Genomic DNA, 14,692 nt, shown 5'->3' with positions numbered 1-14,692 from the left:
TAGCAGTTGTAATCTTCGTTCCCAACAAAACGAAACAAATGCAGTATCACATATGACGCAAATTCAGGATCAAAAAGAAAACAGAGTGCAGGACTCATCAACAAATTATCTAGAATATTACCAAACTGTTTATCTAGAATATTACAAAGTTGCAAGACATATTATAAGGTACAATATTCAATTCCAAACATACGCACCAAATGCAGTATCCCATTGAACAAGATGTCCGGATCTAAATTAATCACAAAATACAGAACTCAACCACAAGATGCATTACAAAGGCCTAATTCAATCGAAACAGTCAACATCCAAAAAAATGTTCTATACTGATTCCAACGGGAGGGACTTCTTGAAACGGGTAACCTATACTTTTTAGATTTATTGAAGTACTAAACATGAAAAAAAGCGCCTCTCTGTCATTTCTGTCAAATTCGTGGTGGTATCAACTTAGTTATATGTCAAATCTAATATCAAAGGAAGTAGATAAAAATCTAGTCAATTATTTAATTCCGTAATCTTTTCTTATGCCAGCTAAACTATTGCCAAGTGCTAAGTGTCAAGTACCAAGACTTTTAAGACATGATGCTCTCGATCATATACAAACTCTGATAAGTTACTCCTATTAATAACATAGCCCCAGCCAAAAAAATTCAAGATTAGGCAAATGCAAGACAACCCAGTCAATGGGGAACCCATACAATCACATAGTATGCAACTGCAGGATAAAAATAACAACCAAATGCAGGACTTAACAACTAATTATCTTCAAACAAGAAAATTACACAGATGCAGGACACACAAAAAGGTGAAATCTTCCTTCCGGAAAATACATATCAAATTTAAGGAGCACACAGAACACATCAGCCGGATGAAGAAAGTCACAAAGCGCACAACTCAACCACAAAATGCATTTACATTATCAATAATGTACTACACACCAAAAGCCCCAAATTCCATCGAATTAGTTATTATCCAATAAAGTTCAGTTTGGTGTAATATGCCGAGTTTGAACACACACAAATATCGATTTCTAAAAAAGCCCCTGAAAACAAGGAGAGCCGACAATTGCAGCACCACCCATTCAATGGGGCTACCGGCAAATGGCGGAGATCCCATTCATTCGGGATGCCGGATTTCATAGAATCAGTCTTTCCAGCAGCAAGAACAACGACATGAAAAGGAATTGAAGGACATAATGAGAAGATAGTGGGCATACCTGAACTCATCTTCGAACGAAATTGAAGCGTCCTCCAAAAGCCCTAACTGGTGGTTGTGTTTAGTATATACGGTTCTGCACCTAGGTTATACACAGTGAAAATTAGGCATTAGGTGGTAACGGCCGTACCAGTGTTAATCACCGGAGGATGCGGGATAGACCTCTGAATAAACGTGCGCGAAAGTGAAGTTGAAAAATGCTTGAAAATTGTCAGCGGTTTATTTGATCATTAAATAGAGCCACGTGATCTTTTTAAGATCCAATGGTGGATCTTAGGGACTCCAAATTCTTAAAAACAATAGTGTCCCACAGAACTCCACTATATATATATATATGAGAGGAAGATCATAAGAAAACTCAGTTTATCAAGAAAACCGAGAAACCCACTTAATCACCGTTGATCTTATAATCATAATCTAAATTGTGATTAATCAAAAAAATCAATCAAATCTAGTTTTAGGGAGAGTATAGTAATCTTTCACATGTAATTAATGCATTCAATCAATACATATATTAAATGCGTTCAATCAGTATATTTCCTTCTTTAAAAAGATTTGTAAAATATCTTTCTTTAATATTCACGCATGATCCATACTTGAGCAATCAAGCTTCTATATACTTACTAAAAATATTAAAATGTACATATTATTTGATTTAACATAAAGAGTAAGATATGCAATTAATTGATTTTCTTTTTTATATTATTCATATCTCGATCAATCAGTCAAAGTATTTAGTGTATATCAAATTTGAATTTCAAAAGATTCACCTTGATGAATAGAAAAGATTTAATAACAATATTTAAGCATTTATTTTTATTTATGATTTTCTGACATAGAAGGTTTCTTAAAGTGTTCCTTCAGATATTATTATAATTTTTGTATTAGGATTCTTTTATATTGATTGGTTCGAGATTCTTCAAAATAATTATTTTAAAAAATATTGAAAGAAAAATAAGTAAATAATTTATACAAGAAAAATCTCAAATTTTAAAATACTCTTACATGGCACAAATATTTATTATTAAAAATAATAAAAAATCTTAGAGAATCTCGTATATATATTGTAAAAGAATTTTGTATGGTGCCTAATAGTTATGGTGCTTAAAAGAATCTTATATAGGGCTTAATATCTTAGAGAATCTCGTCTATATATTGTAAAGAATTTAATAAAAATAAAGATTCTGGCCAAATAAATAATACTAAATAGAATTTTTATACAATATCCGTTAATAATGAATAAAACTTATTTAATCATATTTAAATTATAATATAAATATATTTAAATTTATACTAAAGTACTCAGGGGAATCTTGGTAAAACACTATTTTAAAAAAATAATCCTATATTATAATACCTGAGTCTACCCAGGTATGCAGTTAACCAATCAGAAAAGAGGAATTATTTTAGGACCAATCAGAAGTCATTCCTAAATTTTAGACCAATCATATTGATTCTCCAACTTTCCTTCTACCACTGTATGCAGTTAACCAATCAGAAAATAGGAATTATTTTAGGACCAATCAGAAGTCATTCCTAAATTTTAGACCAATCATATTCATTCTTCAACTTTCTTTCAACCAAAATAAAATTTTAAAAATAAGTCACGTATTCATGCGGTCAATAAACCTTAAATTGTGTGCCCAAAATCAATTCTGAAGTCTTTCGAGTTATACAAATTGGACTACTCTGCGTTCAACATGATCCGGAGGACAGGCCAGTGATGTCACAGGTGGTTCTCATGTTGAGCAGTAACATGAAACTGCCACATCCCAAGCAACCTGGGTTTTTCATGGAGAGATATTTGCTTAGACAAGACCAATTTTTGAGCAAGCCCAATTTGTCATCATCCACCCAATTAACGATTACCACTCTCCTACCTCGACAATAGTTCTGATTTTTCACATGTTACATTCACAAAAGTACAAAAGCAAAGTAGCGAGAGAAGAGAAATATCTATACTATACTATAATAAGCCAACATAGGTATAATTTGTAGTCGTACAAAATTTTGGTTTGGTCATCTCCTTTGTAACCACAAGTCTGTCACATATAAACTTCTCTTACTCTTACAATATTAAAAGAGTTTTATACTGTTTAAATTACAAACACTTGAGATGTTGTACAAGATAAAAACTCCACCATTATTCTTTTAAATATAATTTATATACTATATTATAATAAACCGACATTGATATAATTTGTAGTCGTCCAAAAAATATAATCAGTGGGTAAATATAATCTGATTAAAATCCAATTCATCAATTCTAAAATACTAATAAGATAATGTTAAAATTTAAATTATAATTAATAAATTACGAATTCTATACCCGCCCGTGCTTTGCACGGGTTAAAGGCTAGTATATTATAATATTAGTAAACAGTGTCGAAAAACTCTTTATAAGAGAGTACAAAAAAAAGGACTCTTAGTGCTTTAAAGAGCCATTTAGAGTCTGTTGGAGGAAAAAAAAAAATTCTCTCCCTTCTCAAATTTCAAGTTGAGACTAAATCAAGAGCCACTTGGAGATGCTCTTAAGACGCTATGTGCTTACGTTTTAAGTCAAAAAACAGTTTATTAGATATAGATCATAAACATACTTAAAATCAGAAGTTAATTTGAGATTTTTTTTAATAAATAGCTATCTAAAAAATATCATTAATAAATAAAAATTATATAAATGAATATTTTAAATTTCAAATTAATAAAAAAAATTTCAAAAATAATGATTTTAACAATGCGGTCAAAAAATTTTAAAATACGTGCAAAAAAATCGAACGACTTATATTTTAAAACGGAGAGTGTATTTAAGATTACTGTTACATAAAATTTTCATCTGTTTATATTTATAAACAAACTTTTATCATTAAAAAGAAATTTATATATTTATTACCTGGAAACCTGAAAGTAAATTTCCAGAATTTTGTAAATTACCTGGAAATTTACGTAAATAATAAACATTATTTCGATAAAATCAAAAACATAATAAAATGGAGTAGACAAAAAAATTTAATTATCTGAAAGTAAAGAACGATGAACTGAAATAAGAGAGGCTAAATTGTTGTTTGTATATACATTACAGGGCTTGCTTGCTTGATGATTATGCAGTTAACCAATCAGAAAAAAAGAATTATTTTAGCACTAATATTATTTATTATCATTCCTTATTTTAGTACCAATATATCATTCCTTATTTTAGGCCAATAATATTTATCCGTTAACTTTAGATAATTTTAAAACAAATCAGAGTCCATCCTCAAATGCAGTTAACCAATTAAAAAGAAGAATTATTTTAGGACTGATCAGATGTCATTCCTAAATTTTAGACCAATCATATTAATTCTTCAACTTCCTTTCAACCACCTTATGCAGTTAACCAATCAGAAAAAAAGAATTATTTTAGCAGTAATATTATTCATCATCCAACTTTTCTTCTATTAAATTTTATCCAAAATATTAACCACATACAAGTTAATCATGAGTTAGTCAATACAGTTTTTTATTATACAATATAATTAATCAGCTCCTTTTCATTATATGATTATAACTAAACTAATTAGACTCCTTTTCATTATCTAATTAAAAATAATCTAATTAGATAATAATAGAATTTGAGATTTACTTTAAGTAATTTAATTCAATTCAATTCAATTTATGAAAAAATAAATTATTTAGGATGTTAACCAATAAAAAAAAGAGGAATTAATTTAGTACCAATATATCATTCCTTATTTTAGGCCAATGATATTCATTCGTTAACTTTAGATAATTTTAGAACAAATCAGAGTCCATCCTTAAATTTTTTTTATATGAATAATCAATAATTATATGTTTATGGTCGATTGCTCAAAACAACATTTATGGTCGATTGCTCAAAACAACATTGGGAGTATTACAGCATGTACATATCTCTTCAAAAAATCGCTTGGTTGCCTACCGAAGAAGGAAGGATTCAACAGCGATATGATTATGCGTTTGTTCAATTTCGATTATATCTGTAGATGCCGTATGGCTTTTCATTATTGAATTATTTTCCTTTTTCAAAAAAAAAAAATTATATGTTTAGATCAATTTGATAAATCTTTTTTAAAATTATACGAGTCTCCACACCCTACAGATTAGAACGAGCTTTTTATTTACTCGATGGCAAAGAAAAACAGTTTCCTTATGTTGCGGTGGATAAAATATTAACATGTTACATGACGTGCATGGTCTTTCGAGTATTATATGATATATAAAATTATATATTTACTATTTTAGAAAATTAAATTCACACTTAGCCAATATAAACATCGTTTTTATAATTATAAATATATAATTATAATGTGATTGGTTAACTGCATACCTGGTGATATGGGTCAGAAGTAATATTTAATTATTATTAGATATTAAGAGCCCGAGAACACTAAAGCCCAGTTAAATAGGGCCCGAGGCTCTTAAATATTAGTTAATCTCGTAGTTAATTAATAGAGGCCCAGTCAGAGGTCCAGTTACGAGTACAAGTTCTATAATACATCTGATTCCAGCAGATAGATATTCAGAAGTTCGGATAAACGTCAGCAACAAGAGAATAAGAGTTCCATCTTATCTCATGCTTCGAGGCATACTTCGATAAGAAGTCTGATACGCGGAATCATACTTCCATCCGACTTCTGACTCCGAAGCGCCTATATAAAGGGCTCTACCCCTCATAACTAGAACTACGTTTTGGACTTGATTCTTCTCCACGCAGAAGATACGTAGGCATCTCGCACCGAGACCAGTCCAAAGCACGAATCGCTCACCCCCTTTGTTTTCTATTCTATAACATTTGGCGCCGTCTGTGGGAAAACAACAACAACCATGACGAACCCAACCGGAATACGTTCTGAAATTCATGTTCCACGCAGTCGGACCACCACTGGGGTCTCGACTGAGTCAACCCCTGTAACTACCACCCTCCCGCTCGGTACGACCATTGCTCAAACTGCTACTCCCCTGACTTTTGGCTCGCTGCCCCCTCTGACTCGAGTAATTGCAACCGTCACCGATGCCGGCACGCACTACTCAACCGTCACGACAACCACTCGTGGAGGCACGGGTGATGACTATGTGCACGTAACTGATTACGACTCCTCGGAGTCGGACCAAGAGCGTGACACCCCCCCTCGAAGGAGGAAAGAAACCGATCATACTCGGCACCGTCGACGCCGCCATAGGCAAGAAACTAATGAGCCCCGGGGGCCAATAACTTATGAGGAAAGGATCCGGGCCCATGAAGAGGAAATCGCACGGTTAAAAAGAGACCAGGCAAGGATGCAACCCCCGGAATCTAGAGATGAAGCCCCTCGACAAACCGTGATGAATCAAATTCACTTGCTACCAGCAGGCGATCCTGATAACCCGGTACCCCCATTTACGCAAGAAATCATGGGTGCAAGGATTTCCCGAAAATTTAAGCTCCCAACCATCAAAGCTTACGATGGCACGGGTGATCCCGCTAACCATGTTCGAACCTTCATGAACGCTCTTTTACTCCAACCCGTCACCGAAGCAATCAAGTGCCGCGCTTTTCCCCAAACCTTGAGTGGGATGGCCCAACATTGGTATAGTCGCCTACCCCCTAACTCTATCTCCTGTTTTGCTGACTTGAGCAGGGCTTTCATAGGGCAATTTGTTGGAAGCAAAACACATGCCAAGAGCTCTGCCTCTCTAATGAATTTGCATCAAGGAAAGAACGAATCACTCAGGGAGTATATGAATCGTTTTACAAAAGAAGCCTTGAAGGTCCCAGACCTTGATCAGAAGGTAGCCATGATTGCACTCCAACAAGGCACCACCGATGACAATTTTCGCCGATCTCTAGCCAAGAGGGCTCCGGACAATATGAACGATCTACAAGAGAGAGCCGGAAAGTATATAAAGGCGGAGGAAAGCTTGAGAAAATCCCAGAACAATCAGGGACCGAATACCAACTTCAAGAAACGAGGGAATGACACGGAGTATAATGCTGAGAATAAGTACTCCCGGAAAGAAGATGAGGAGAAATCGCCCGCTAAAAAGAAGCTGGGGCCGAGGTTTACTGAGTATGCCAGGCTTAACGCCCCGAGGAGTCAAATCCTGTTGGAAATCGAGAAGGACGAAAGTGTTAGATGGCCGAAGCCTATAAGGACTGATCCGGAGAAACGTAACAAAGATTTATATTGTCGATTCCACAAAGACACAGGACATAAGACCGATGATTGTCGGCAGTTGAAGGATGAAATTGAATTCTTGATCCGAAGAGGCAAGTTGTCCAAATTCACCAAGGATGGAGACAAAAATTATCGAGACAATGACAACCGTGGAAGAAACAATGATGATAAGAGAACTCAGCCTAGAGGGCCTGTGATTAATATGATCTCCGGAGGACCTACAGCCGCTGGTACTTCCAGTAACTCGAGAAAGGCTTATGCGAGAGAAGTAATGAGTATAGTTGGAGAACCCCCGAAGCGGGCAAAAATTGACTATGCAATGGCATTCGATAACGTTGACCTCGAGAAGGTAAAGTTTCCCCATGATGACCCCTTAGTAGTTACACCAGTGATTGGCAACTCGTCCGTAAAAAGAGTGCTCATTGATAATGGAGCCTCGGTGGATATTTTGTTCTATGATGCTTATGAAAAGATGGGATACTCCGATAATCAACTTACACCCTCGGATATGCCTATATATGGCTTCAACAATGTGGAAACCAAGATTGAAGGCATAATCCAACTCCCTGTAACTATGGGTACTGAACCTAGACAAGCCACATGCATGATAAATTTCTTGGTTGTTAAAGCTTCGTCTACCTATAATGCCATCCTTGGAAGGACCGGGATACACGCTTTTAAGGCAATCCCGTCCACTTACCACATGAAGATTAAATTCCCGACTAGGAACGGAATTGGAGAAGAATTAGGAGATCAGAAAATGGCCCGAAGCTGTTATATTGGGGCATTAAGATCTGGAGGAGCCGGGGGGCAAGTACTACCTATAGAGGACCTTGATGTCCGAGAAGAAGAAGAAAGGAGAGGCAAGCCTGCCGAAGATTTGGTTCCAATCCAATTGTATACAGAGGAGCCCGAAAAGGTCACTTATGTTGGAGCATTGCTCCAGGAAAGTTTGAAACAAGAGCTTGTGAGGTTCTTAAGAAGCAACCGTGATGTTTTCGCTTGGACAGCGGCTGACATGCCAGGTATCGATCCCACATTCATGACTCATAAGTTGAATGTAAACCCCGCGAGGAAACCTATTAAGCAGAAGAAAAGGAACTTCGCCCCTGAAAGGCAAGAAGCCATTAAACAGGAGGTCGATAAGTTGTTGGAAGCAGGTTTTATCGAAGAGATACAATTTCCAGAATGGTTGGCGAACCCTGTTATGGTCAAGAAGGCCAATGGAAAGTGGAGGATGTGTGTAGACTTCACTGATCTGAATGATGCTTGTCCCAAGGATTGTTTCCCTCTACCAAGAATAGACACGCTAATAGATGCCACGGCTGGCCATGAGATGCTGAGCTTCATGGATGGCTTCAGCGGATATAATCAGATCCGGATGGACAAGGACGATGTACCCAAGGTATCGTTTATCACTGACTTTGGTGTATTTTGTTATTTGGTTATGGCCTTTGGACTTAAGAATGCAGGAGCGACATACCAACGCCTCGCAAACAAGATGTTTAAACATCTGATTGGAAAGACTATGGAGGTATATGTAGACGATATGTTGGTGAAAAGCTTGAACAAAGCGGATCACCTTGAACACCTTAGAGAGGCCTTTGAAGTCCTGAGGACGCATAAGATGATGTTAAACCCAGCTAAGTGTGCCTTTGGGGTCGGTTCTGGGAAGTTCCTGGGTCTAATGGTTTCAAAGCGTGGTATTGAAGCCAACCCCGACAAGATAAAAGCTATCCTAGATATGGAACCCCCAAAGAGTGTAAGGGATGTTCAGAAATTAACAGGAAGAATTGCAGCCTTGGGAAGGTTTGTATCCAAGTCAGGAGACAAGTGCTTGCCTTTCTTCAAAGCATTAAAAAAGGTTAAGGATTTCGAGTGGACAGAAGAGAGCCAGGTAGCTTTTGAGGAACTGAAGAAGTACATGGCAGAGCCACCTCTTCTATCGAAACCCATTGATGGTGAAACCTTGTATGTGTATTTAGCTGTCTCGGAACAAGCGCTAAGTGCTGTTTTGGTTCGGGAGGAATCCAAAGTCCAGAAACCAGTATACTATGTGAGCAAGGTTCTGCATGGAGCGGAGCTCAATTACTCAGTGATCGAAAAGTTTGCTTTGGCCATGATTACGGCCTCGAGGAAGTTAAGACCTTACTTTCAGTCTCATAAGATAGAAGTCCTGACAGACCAACCTCTCCGGAATGTTATACACAGCCCTAAGGCTAGTGGAAGATTGATCAAGTGGGCCATTGAGCTGGGAGAATTTGATATTCGATACAAACCTCGAACGGCGATTAAAGCTCAGGCCTTGGCTGACTTCCTAGTTGAATGCACCATTAGCAACCAGGAAGTCGGGGGGCAAGGAGACAAGGTAGAAGAACCTACTAAGGAAGAAAAACCTAAAGAATATTGGCTACTATTTTTTGACGGAGCTTCAAAAACAAAAGGTAGTGGTGCAGGACTTGTGCTCCAAAGCCCTGATGGCTTTACTGTGGAATATGCTATCAAGCTAGACTTTCCGACTACCAATAATGAAGCAGAGTATGAAGCATTGATAGCTGGACTTGGTCTAGCTAGAACCTTGAGGGTAAGGAATTTGAAGGTCTGTGGTGACTCAAAGCTTGTAGTCTTCCAAGTGAATGGTGAGTTTGAAGCCCGTGAGGAGACTATGCTGAAGTATCTAAGGATAGTAAAGACCCAGATGGCACTATTCGAAGAATGCTTGGTAGAATATGTGCCAAGGGAGGAGAACACCAAGGCCGATGCCTTATCGCAATTTGCATCCTCCGACGATGAGGTATGCTCAGGAAGCGTTTATTATCAGGTTTTGAGAACCCCTAGCATCGAAGCAAAGTTAGTTGCCCCCATTGACACAGGGGCCACATGGATGGATGAAATTAAGTTGTACTTACAAAGCGGACATCTGCCACCTAATGCTGATGAAGCACGAAAGTTACAGGTACGGGCCCTTAAGTATGTACTCATTGAGGGGATTTTATACAGAAAATCGTTTGTGATCCCTTATTTAAGATGCTTGAGGCCGGATGAGGCTCGAGAAGCCCTTAGAGAAGTTCATGAAGGGGTATGTGGCCAACACCTTGGTGGGAGAGCGTTGGCTCACAAGGTGACTCGCCTTGGATTCTATTGGCCAGATATGCTGAAACACGCTCAAGACTATGTGAAAAGGTGTGATCGTTGTCAAAGGTTTGCACCAGTTGTACGACAGCCACCTGAGATGCTGACATCTATCAATACTCCTATCCCCTTCGCCATGTGGGGGATGGACATTCTTGGACCGTTTCCACTTGCTAGTGCGCAGAGAAAGTTTCTATTGGTTGCGATTGATTATTTCACCAAGTGGATTGAAGCCAAGCCGTTGGCCAAGATAACCACTAAGCAAGTTGCTCAATTCGTGTGGGAGAACATTATCTGCAGGTACGGAATACCTCGAATCATGGTTACGGACAACGGGACTCAGTTCAATAACGCTGAGTTTAAAAGTTATTGTGAGGATTACTCGATTGAGTTACGCTTTACTTCTGTTGCACACCCTCAAGCTAATGGACAAGCTGAGGTGGCTAATAGAATAATCCTCGATGGACTGAAGAAAAGAGTTGAGAAAGCCCAAGGATCATGGGCCGATGACATACTTCCTATACTATGGGCGTATCGAACCACTTGCAAGGTTTCAACTGGGGCAACCCCTTTTCAGTTGGCTTATGGAGCCGAGGCAGTGGTGCCCCTTGAGATCACTCATACATCCTCCAGGGTCCAGCAGTATGAGCCAGGAGCCAATGAAGAAGGTATGAGGCTTGCGCTTGATATGATCGATGAGATTCGTGACGAAGCTCATGCTAAGATTGTGGAAAACCAGAAACGAGCTTCCTATTACTATAACCTACGGGTTAAAGAGCGATATTTCAGGGAAGGAGATCTGGTACTTAGAAAAATTGAGGCTTCAGGGGTAGGCCCCAAAGGCAAGATGGCTCCAAATTGGGAAGGCCCCTACCAAGTTAAAAATGTCACAGGCCATGGCTCATACAAGCTTCAAACCCTGGAAGGAGTTGAAGTTCCCAGAAGTTGGCACGCAACCAACTTAAAGATATATTATATCTAATACTTATCGTATGAGAGTAGGAGTTAATAGGTATCAAAGGAATAAGGTCATGTCGACCACTGCCATGTAGTTGAATTCAAGTTTAGTTTATCTCTTTTACTATGGTATTAATAAAAGTCCCGAGGATTTTAGCCTTGATTTTGTTAAGGTGTTATGAGTTTAGTTGTGCTTGCCTTCGAATAAAACATCCTGAAAAAGGATACAGGCTTGAAGCTGAGAAAAGGTACTAAGTGAATTCCAAATATGACGGATAAAAGACAACCGACCCTGATGGGCTATCCCGATCATTAAAAATGATTGAAGATGATTCGGAGTTTTAAAATTCTAAGTACGAATTACTTTGAATTAATCCTGACTTATAAAAATTAAAGTTCCCGTGACTATTTCGAAAGTTGAATTAACAGATCTTACGAGAGTTGATCTAAAAAAAAAATCTAAGTACAGAATGCTAAAAAAGCGAATTGCAGAATGCGAAACAAAAGATAACTTAGATTAATAAATAAGTTAAACCCCGAAGGGTATACACGTTCGAATAATTTAATAATTACAAAATAAGCCGCGCAGGGCCAACAAGAACCTAGTCTAAGGAAGACCATCATCGAACTCGTCTTCCTGGACCTTGTCCTCGTCTTGGGCTTCTGGTCCCCGGGCCTCCTTCTCCTGGGCCTCGTCCCGGACCTCATCTTGGGCTTCCTCATCCTTCCCAAGATCCATCTCATCCAAGTGGGAATCTTGGATCACGAGGGTCTCGGTTGGAATCTCCAAAGTTTGGGAGTCCACAGGATGCGAATCCCCGAGATCCTCGACCGCCATCGGGGAAGGAGTCTCTTCCCCGGGAAGCTTCGGAACAGGGAATCGTTCCAGTGTGACTCCCTCGATCTGGGAGCCGAGTTCCTCTATGATCCTTTCCCAGCAAGACTTGAAAGTCTCGGGGAAGGATGAGTTAAAGTCCTCCGCCAAGATGTCTTCAAATTCCTTGGACTTTTTAAAGTCCTCCACCGCCTCTTTGCGGACTCGTGCCAATTCCGCCTCCAAGGTGCGGACCTTCTCTTGTTCGGCCACTAGCTCGGCCTCTACCCTCCGAAACTGCTCGAAATTGGCAGTTGAGGCTTCGAAGTAACGATCGCGGTCACGTTCCGCGATCGATTTCTCGGCCCTAACCGCCTTCAGGTTGTGAACCGCAGCCTGGAGGTAGGTGTTGACCTGCAAAAATTCGCAGTTAGAAAATTTGTCTAAGTAAGAAAAAGACTTGAAAATAACGTAATACATAAAATGGGCTTACCGTTGCCACGGCTTGGGCCCCCAAAAGCTCGATCTGGAGATCCTCGGACGATTCCACTACGTGGGCTCGATCCCGGGGGGTGACCACATTCTTGGACCACTCCGCGGCGGCCCGGGAATCTCCCACCACGGTGTCCTTCTTCAGAAGGCCCCACTCCACGACGTAGGGGGTTGAGTCCTCCTCTACGGTCACTTCGCGAGGAGTGAGAAAGGCAGGAACCTTCTCGATAACTGGGGACTTCCCCCTCTTTCGCGACTTCTTCTCGCGAGGCACTTCGGTAACCACCGCCTGAGAAGCGGCGGTTTCGCGCTTCTTGAAAATGCTTCCTAAAGCAACTTGGGCTGCAAATCAGAAACAAGAAGGGTTAGAAGCCCAATTCATAAAGGTAAAGAAAATCGAAAACACAAGTAGATGGGGCATACCCTCCGGGCCCAAATCGCTAAGCCCATGTAACTGGAGGGAGGCCTCCGAGATAAGCAACGAGCAATGGTGGAGGTTGTCCCCCGTCAAAACCCTAATTGCAGCCTCTTCCTCGACCCCCAACTTAAGGGACCGCATCGTTCCGTCCTCGGCCCGGCTGAAGTCCGAGTAAAAGTAGTCGGCCCAGTTGGCCCCTTCCATGTATAAATAAAACCATTGTTTTTTCCAATTCGGGAGAGAATCAGGGGCCGAGTCAGAGACAAAGATGCTGCGGCCCAAAGTCCGGTATTGGATTTTGACCCAGCCTTCGTCATTTGGGGCGTTCACAAACTTAAAAAGATATCTAAATACAGCCACGCTGGGCTCTAAATTGTGCTTCTTGCATTGGACCAAAAAACAGTTTATGAACCTCCAGCCATTGGGCTGGAGTTGGGTTGGACATACCCGGGCTTCAGCTAAAAGTCTATAAACAAACATTGGGGGAGGTAATCTGAACCCAGCATAAAAGGTCTCCTTGTAAATCCTAATTGCCCCGGGCTTTGGGTAGCAAGCCCGGTCATTTGGGCCTGGGAGCTCGGCCCGATAAGGGTGTTCAATTCCGAACAGCTTACTCATAATATCAATATCTTTTTGGGTGAGCTTAGTGGGATAATTATAAGCATCTAAGTGAAGCAAATTGGGGAACGCTTGACCAAATTCACTTAACAAGTCTCTAAGTGAAAAAACGCTAGCATGAACGAGGGATTTTTTACCTCGGTTTACGCGAGAACGAGCCACGGGAGGCTGAGAAAGTTGAGATTGCTGGGATTGCTGTGAGGATGCAGAATCGGCCATTGATCTTCTTCGGATGAAGGTATGAAACCCAGAAAATTATGAAGAAGTGATGAAGATCGCCCGGAAAACTGGAAAAACTTTGAAGATCGCCCGGAAACCTGGAAAAACTTTGAATGTCGGCCGGAAACTGGAAAATCTTTGAAGATTGCCGGAAATACGCCTCAAATTTCGCCTAAAAACTAGAGGGGTTTGAGAGTGTTTGGGAGGATTTCTAGCTCTTAAACTTGGAAACTTTGAAGTGAAATGAGAAATGAACTCTCAGTCACTCGTTATATAGGCAGTCCACAACCGGTTCACTTGCCGGTAAACCCTAAAATGAACTGGCTACAGCCCGTAAAATGGGCCTTGGGCCGGTCATTAAGCCGTGTCAGAGGCGGGAAGCCCATAAATTTGAAAGAATCGAACCTATTCTAGAAGGATCTCGAGAATTCTGGGAGACACCCACAAAAAATAAAGGAAAATAAGCTATATAGGCCTGACAGGTTATAGGCTAAGGCCCACAACCTATAGCGGTAACGTGTTCCTAAGACAATGGTAGCGAAATGCGAAATGAGTGCCAACATGTCTCCTTGGCGGGGTTACCCACGCCAAGGAAGCATAACAATTGAAGCCTTGTGATGGCCTAAAAGCCTACCACGCCCAGGAAGCATATCTCCT

Source organism: Daucus carota, chromosome 4 (assembly GCF_001625215.2).
Source record: "Daucus carota subsp. sativus chromosome 4, DH1 v3.0, whole genome shotgun sequence".
Taxonomy (NCBI): domain Eukaryota; kingdom Viridiplantae; phylum Streptophyta; class Magnoliopsida; order Apiales; family Apiaceae; genus Daucus; species Daucus carota.
Note: the sequence above shows the minus strand (reverse complement) of the source record.